Source organism: Narcine bancroftii, chromosome 2, assembly GCF_036971445.1.
Source record: "Narcine bancroftii isolate sNarBan1 chromosome 2, sNarBan1.hap1, whole genome shotgun sequence".
Classification (NCBI taxonomy): Eukaryota; Metazoa; Chordata; class Chondrichthyes; order Torpediniformes; family Narcinidae; genus Narcine; species Narcine bancroftii.
Genome location: NC_091470.1, coordinates 196,203,638 through 196,211,222, shown reverse-complemented (window position 1 = coordinate 196,211,222; position 7,585 = coordinate 196,203,638). Strand labels below are relative to the sequence as shown.

The window sequence follows — 7,585 nt, the reverse complement described above, 5'->3', positions numbered from 1 at the left end:
GAGTCCAGCTGCTTATTAGGGTTGCGAGTATCAGGCTCCAGTTCTCAGTAAAAAGTCTAGTCCATCCCACATCAGTCTGAAGTTGCCATGTCTGAATATGGGCATGGGCAGATTCACGTTGAAACATTGAAGTAGTGTCTTTTAACCACCCGACTTTTGTAAGCATTGTCCTGACGAAGTCTGTGAGAGACGCTGCCTTCCGCAGCGAACAAGTAGCAGTCTGTGAGAAACGCTGCCTTCAGCAGCGAACGAGTAGCAGTCTGTGAGAAACGCTGCCTTCAGCAGCGAACGAGTAGCGAGAGTCAGGCGGTTCTGTTGAATTGTGGCTAGTATCTGATGTCCTCTTCAGCCCCGAACCCTAGGGCCACCGATCTCCAAAGGCTGTCTGGAGCCTGATATTAAAGTGTCAAGCAGCTCACGTTGTTGGTAACTGGTGCTCCCCTTCACGGGGTGATGAAAAGAGACCAAGCTGGGGGGGGTTGTTTCTCGTGAATTTCAGGTTGCCTGTGAGTTTCTCCCTGTGTGTGGAATGTACATTGATTAATCACTATGTAGGCTGTTAACTGACTATCGCTACTGTGTTCCCCTGGTCCGTATTAAAATTGTCCTAAATCTATGCCCTGTCTACACTGTAAAGTATCACAATTGTAACCTCTGCTGCCCCTATTCCAGGAGGACTTAAAACATAGCGAGTACTGAAGTGACATATCCATTTAACGAACAATATTCCAATAAATGAATAAACAGTTAAAATACAACAATAAATGTATAAACCGTTAAAATACGACAATAAATGTATAAACCATTAACATACGACAATAAAAAATACAACAATAAATGTATAAACCGTTAAAATACGACAATAAATGTATAAACCATTAAAATACGACAATAAAAAATACAACAATAAATGTATAAACCGTTAAAATATGACAATAAATGTCACATTACGATACTCTGTCACGGCGCAGTGTAAGTTTCAGGTCTGAAGGATGAGGAACTGCATGCCAGGTTGAGGGATGAATCTGTGTGTCGTGATGTTGTGGTTCAGAAGCTGGTTTAATTCTTTGAATGTGGGTCCAGCCTTTCTCTCTTGTTCTTACTGCGGTGTCTGTAATTAAAAGTACACAGAAGGGACCATCCCAGGCAGGTTTTAGTTGATCCTCTTGCCATGCTTTTACATAAACCCAATCACCAGGTTTAATAGAATGTATAGGAAAGTCTAAGGGTGGTGTTTGGGCTAATAGTCCCTTTTGTTTCAAATCTTGGATGGAAGTAGAAAGCCCTCGTAAAAATTTGGAAATGTATTGGTCATTAGCCTCAGGAATGGGAGAATCAGTGTGGAACCCCATAAATGGGAGCCCAAACATCATCTTATACGGTGAGACTGCAAGATCTTTACGAGGTGCTGTCCGAATTCTAATCAGGGCTAATGGTAACGATTTAATCCAGGAAAGACCAGTCTCTTCATTAAGTCGAGTGAGTTGGAGTTTCAATGTTTGATTCATACGTTCGACTCGACCCGAACTTTGGGGATGCCATGGGGTATGTAGTTGCCAGTCTATTCCTAGGTTCTTGCAGACACCCTGTAGAATCTGAGAGGTAAAATGCGTACCTCTATCTGAATCAATGGTCTGCATCATCCCGTATCATGGAATGACACATTCAATGAGTATTCTGATAACAGTGCTGGCACGATCATTCGGGGTAGGAAAAGCTTCAACCCATCTTGTAAAATGGTCGACCATGACAAGGAGAAATTTGTAAATACCAATCTTAGGAAGTTCAGTAAAGTCTATTTGTATGCGCTGGAACGGGCGAACGGCAATGTCGCGACCGCCAGGTATTACTTGGCGCATCGATTTCTTATTAACCCTTTGACAAATGGGACAAGATCTAGTAGCAAGTTTAGTAATATTGTATATGCCAGGGCAGTGAAGGAAACGTCCAAAGGTATCAACAAGGGACTGGGTTCCCCAATGCGTTTGTTGATGTAACTGATCTATGACTTGGCGGGCTATGGCTTTGTTAAGGACTTGCCGTCCGTCTACTGTCCACCACAACCCGTCGGCAGTCTGGCAAAATCCCTTATCTCTCATTGAGACCTCCTCTTCCCGTGAAAAGATGGGGTTCTTTTTAATCTCTATCGGCGTGGGCAGTAGCTGGTACATGTGAATCTTTTCTGCTAATGCTGCTTGTTTGGCAGCTGCATCAGCCTGCCTGTTTCCTCTAGCTTCAGGACTGTTACCAGTCTGGTGTCCCCGCACATGTACAATGGCAATTTCGGACGGGAGTGTTAAAGCCTCTAGGGATTGGGTAATTAACTGTTCATGGGCTAACTTTTGTCCTTTGCCAGTTATCATCCCTCTTTCTTTCCATATCTTACCGAAGGTATGGACTACACCAAAAGCATATTTAGAATCAGTGTAGATCATTCCTACCTTGTTCTCTAGTTCGTGGAGTGCTCTACAGAGGGCATATAGCTCACAGGATTGTGCTGACCAATGACCAGGGAGGCGACCAGCTTCGATCACCAGTTCCTGTTTACCGTCCACTATACTATACCCACTATAGCGGGTTCCTGCAATACAACGTGAAGAACCGTCAATAAACAATCTTTCTCCTTCAGTTAAAGGGACATCGGTTAGGTCTTCCCTAATTTTTGTTTGTAAGTCGATAACCTCTGAGCACACATGTTCCAAATTGTTTGAGGGCTGGTCATTAGTTGGAGAGATGAGGAAGGCTGCTGGGTTGAGAGTTTTGGTCGTGAGTAAGGTCAAATCATTGCTGTCCATTAGTATCGTTTCATATTTTAAGATTCTCGAATCCGTGAGCCACCTTCCAGCCCGCTGCAATAGAATATTGCGGACTGTATGAGGGGTATGAACTATCATAGGGGCGCCGAAAGTAATCTTTCGTCCTTCTTCAACCAAAATTGCAGTGGCTGCTATGGCTTGTATACACTCTGGCCAGCCGCGACAAACGGGGTCTAAAAGCTTTGACAGGAAAGCCACTGGTTGTCTATAGCCAGCCCTGCTTTGGGTGAGCACTCCGGTGGCTGCCCCAGCTTTGGTATTAGTGTATAAATCAAAAGGTTTGTTTAGGTCGGGTAGCGCTAAAACTGGGGCACGCGTAAGGCACTGTTTAACAAAATTAAAATTTTCAATCTCTTCATCCGTCCAGTCAAGGGTTTCGGTTCCTATACTGGGAATCTTATCATAAAGGAATTTGACCAGGTTGGAATAATTTTCTATCCATATTCTACAGAATCCCACTAACCCAAGGAATTTCCTGAGTTCCTGGGCATTTTTGGGAGGGGGGATCTGTATAATACCAGTTATTCTCTCAGGGCTAATTTTCCTGGTTCCTTGACTAACTAGATGTCCTAAGTATTTGACCTCGGATTGCACAAATTGTAGTTTGGACTCACTGACTCTCAGACCTTTCTTCTCCAAAAAATTTAAAAGTGCTACCGTAAAATCTTTAGCTAATTCATAAGTTCTTGCTGTAATTAGCAAGTCATCCATGTACTGTATGAGTTGGCAATTTTCTCTCCGAGGAGCTTCATCTAATACCCGCTCTAGGACTTGACCAAATAAATTGGGCGATTCTGTAAAGCCTTGTGGAAGGACAGTCCACCGGTATTGGTTTTTACGGCCAGTAAAGGGGTTCTCCCATTCAAAGGCGAACATGTCTCTGCTCTCTGTGGCTAATGGACAAGTCCAAAATGCATCCTTGAGATCAATGACACTAAACCATTGATTATGGGGGTCAGTTTTACTCATGATGGTATAGGGGTTGGGTACAACCGGGTGACGGGCAAGAATGAATTTGTTAAGCTCCCTCAAGTCCTGTACTAGGCGGTAGGTGCCGTCTGGTTTTTGAACAGGTAAAATCGGGGTATTAAAGGGAGACATACAGGGTTCGAGTATACCGTCCTGAATCAACTGGTCAATTACGGGCTGTAAACCTTTCCGGCCAGCCATCGGAATCGGGTACTGTTTCTGTCTAACAATTCGTTGAGTATCTTTTAAAGTGACTTGTAGCGGAGGAATATCGAGGATTCCTCTATTTCCCTTTCCTGCCCATACTCTTGGATTTATTAGTTTGCGATCTTCCTCGTTTAAAACATAGAATTGTACTCCAATGCCTGATTGTAGAGATCGAGTACCGATAGCCAATTGGTCCTGTAAATCCCTTCCTAGCAAGCATACTCCGGCTTGGGGAAGTAATAGAAGATCCTCAATTATGATCTTATCTCCCATTTGAATTCTGACTTCTCGCAATACCGGGACTGGAAAGTCTCGTCCTCCTACCCCAGAAACTGTAACTGTCCCTTCTATTTTCACCCCCTGGGGTTGGTGTAGAATGCTAGATCGGGCGGCTCCAGAATCGACCAAAAATGTCATCTTATCCCTGTGGGGTCCTATGCATAAATTAACTAACGGTTCTCCTTGCAGCCCCACGGTATGTATTAATTGAGAACCGTGACCCCCCTATTCGTGATCAGCTTCCATCAGGGCATAGGAACGTGTGTCCATTGCTCGCAGTGGGCATTCCTTTTTAAAGTGTCCTTCCTTTTTACAATGAAAACAAATAAGGGGTCCTGTTTCCCAATCTTTTCCAAAATTTCTAGGGGGCATACGTCGTCCCCGGAATCCTCCTCTACTCCTCCACCTGCTGGGGTCTCCACCTCCCCACCCGTGGCTCCCCTCACCTCGTACAGAAGTTGGCCAGTAATCCTTATCTTTTTCGTGATGGTCAGCTACTATTCCTTTGACTGTTTGTAATAGAATTTTAGCTTTCCCTTTTTGTTTATCCTCTGCCCTCTGGACAAATGCTCTCTGAGCAATCTGCAGTAGCTGGGTAATTCCTTGCTCGTGCCAATTTTCTGTCTTTTGTAGCTTTCTTCTGATGTCTGGGGCTGAGATGGTAACAAAACCCGTTAGAACCAATTGTTCCCCTGCTGGGGATTCTATGTCGAGACCCCCATATTGTTGAATTGCCGTGCGCAATCTATTGAGAAATGCAGAGGGGGTCTCCTCGGGACCTTGGGGAACCTCAAAGGCTTTTTTGAAGTTCTGTCCTTTGGGGACAGATTCCCTGATTCCTTTGATCAAATTAATCCTGTATTCCTCCATCAGTGTGCGGCCACCACTGGTATTTTTGTCCCAATTAGGTTTTGTGAGGGGGAATTTGACTTCTCCAGGGGTCGCCTCGTGTCCCCCTTGGTGCTCCTTATCCCATACTCTAATGCCTGCCTGTCGGATCATTCCCCGCTCATCTAAGGTAAACAGAGTCTTAAAGATGGATGTTAATTCTTCCCAAGTATACAGATTTGGTCCCAAAAATTGGTCTAACTGTTCGGCACATCCCTGGGGATCTTCTATCAGGGAGATTAATTCTTTCTTAAAATTACGTACTTCAGTGCTGGTCAGGGGCACATTTACGAACCCAAGACCTTCTCCCACGGGAACCTCCCGCAGGGGTCGCATCCAGCTGATTTCTGGTTTCTTAGATTTGTGTTCCTGTTCCCTGAGAAGTGAATCGCAGGGTTCTGCCACTTCTTCCTGAGGGATCTCACGCTGTTCTGAATTACAATGTTCTACCTCTACTGTCAATGGAGGTGGCAATCGAGCGCTTTGTGAGCGAGTCACCATACCACTCCGGTTCTCCTCTTTCTTCTCTAGTGGTGGGGGAGGAGGGGGAGGTGCAGAAGGGTAGGTCATAGGAGGGGAAGGAAAGATAGGAGCCGGCATAGGAGGAACATAAGGTGGAGGGAGGGAATGTAACACATCCCACCCCTGTGATTCAGGGACAAAAGGTTCCTCCTCTCTCTTATCCCTGAATTCTTTCTCATTCAAAACCAATTGTTCAATGGGTCCCTTGAGCCAGCAGGCTGCATATTCCCTGCTCTCAACATTGTCTCTCTGGTTTTGATAGAGCCAGATGTTCAAAGCTTGACACATCCATTCATCCTCGGATCCGAACTTTGGCCAGTACACGGAGCTCCCTTTAACTGGGTATTTAACCCATTCAATAAAACAATACCTGACCATTGTCAGTTTGTCTTTCCCTCGGGTCTTTCCCGTGCCCCACTCAGATAACATCAACCCAAGCGGGCTGTACGTAGCTATCTGGTGTTCACATCCTGAACCAGGACTCTCTTCCTTGCTACTCATTATTCCCATACTTATAAACAAGTAAAATTACTCTTACCGAGTTCCAGTAGCAATGCTCTAGCGCGCTTCCTTCCGTCGTTTGTTCTCAATGCCTCTTCTCGGATATCACTCGCTCCTTCCACTGACCAGCCACCCGTCGCCCGTGAGTCCAGCTGAATCAGCCGGGGTGCACCTACTCTCGTCGTCGGGGCACTCTGTCAGTGGAGGGAGTGTGATCCCGGACGAGTCCCCATTTGTTAGAAATTAAAGTACCTTTAAAGAAATTGCTCGAGACAAAAATCGAGAACAAAGAACATTTATTACTACAACAATGCAAAGTTGGGTGCTTCCCCTTACCCTGGGAATACACACCTACACTGGGGCTCACCCAACTTTTATACAGTAAATTTCAGTATCAGAATACCCTCCCCCTTACATTCTTCTGCCCCCTGGATGGGTTTGGCATAGGTAATCCTTCCTGCCTACGTGCAGTTTCAGTACACTTGGAGGACCAGGGGGTATCCTGTGGGTGTCCCATCATGTCATTGTCCTTATTCACACCTTCCTGATTCTCGGGGCTACAATCTCTTGGTATGCGGAGTTGACTCATTCTATCTAGGGTTGGCTAATTTCATATGTATAAATCTGTGTATGGTTAGCTAATTAGATATGTAGGACTTGGTACTTCTATCCAGGGCTAGGAGACCTTTATCTGATCCAGACTACCTCAACTTCCTACATTCTATTGTACCTTACCATTCCTTTCCTTAGTCTTATGGTGGCTCTTGTCACACAGAAGATTCTTATGTTAATCGTGCTGACTCTGCTTTCCTGCATCCTAATCCCCAAGCTCATCCTATTTGTACTGGTTACAGCCATTAACTGATGAATTTTAGTTTCTTCCATGTTCATAATTTTAGATCAATTTTCCCATCTCTCACAAAGGTAAATTCTGTTTCTAACAATTGGAATCCTTTTTCATGGTTAACTGGTACATTTGGGGGATTGGGCCACAATATTCTCCATTGTTTGCTCGAATTATTGCTTATTTTTGTGCTTATTATAGTTTTAGTTTCTCTTTTTCGCTCCTTCTGTACTCAAATGCTTGTAAGGTCTCATAAGTGACAGGCTGCGACCAAGGGGTGGAATGTAATGGAGGATTTAAACCAGCTTATGCAAGAAGGGATGCAGATGCATCAGAAGACATAATCTAAATTTTACCATGGGGCCCAGGGATGCAGTTGTCTTTTGTTGGTTGCAGACTGTCAGGAGACCTTGAAGATAATTAAATCATTTATTCAAAGAGATAAGCTATGAGTAAACAATTTTTTGGGTAATATAAGCCATGGTCTCACTGCTGAAGTGGAGATTCTCTGAGGGGTGGAAACGTCTCTCAGCAAGAAGAAGAACTTCTAGAGTCCAAC

General features: G+C 44.6%; 1 long non-coding RNA gene across 1 annotated transcript; it reads right to left on the bottom strand.

Annotated features, from left to right (window-relative positions):
* Nucleotides 1-411: 411 nt before the first annotated feature.
* LOC138752574 (uncharacterized) lies at nt 412-6,285 on the bottom strand. Its single transcript, XR_011350743.1, has 3 exons — nt 6,220-6,285; nt 2,442-2,581; nt 412-518 (listed from the first exon to the last, which is right to left on the bottom strand). It is a non-coding gene; the product is annotated as an uncharacterized lncRNA (long non-coding RNA).
* Nucleotides 6,286-7,585: the final 1,300 nt, after the last annotated feature.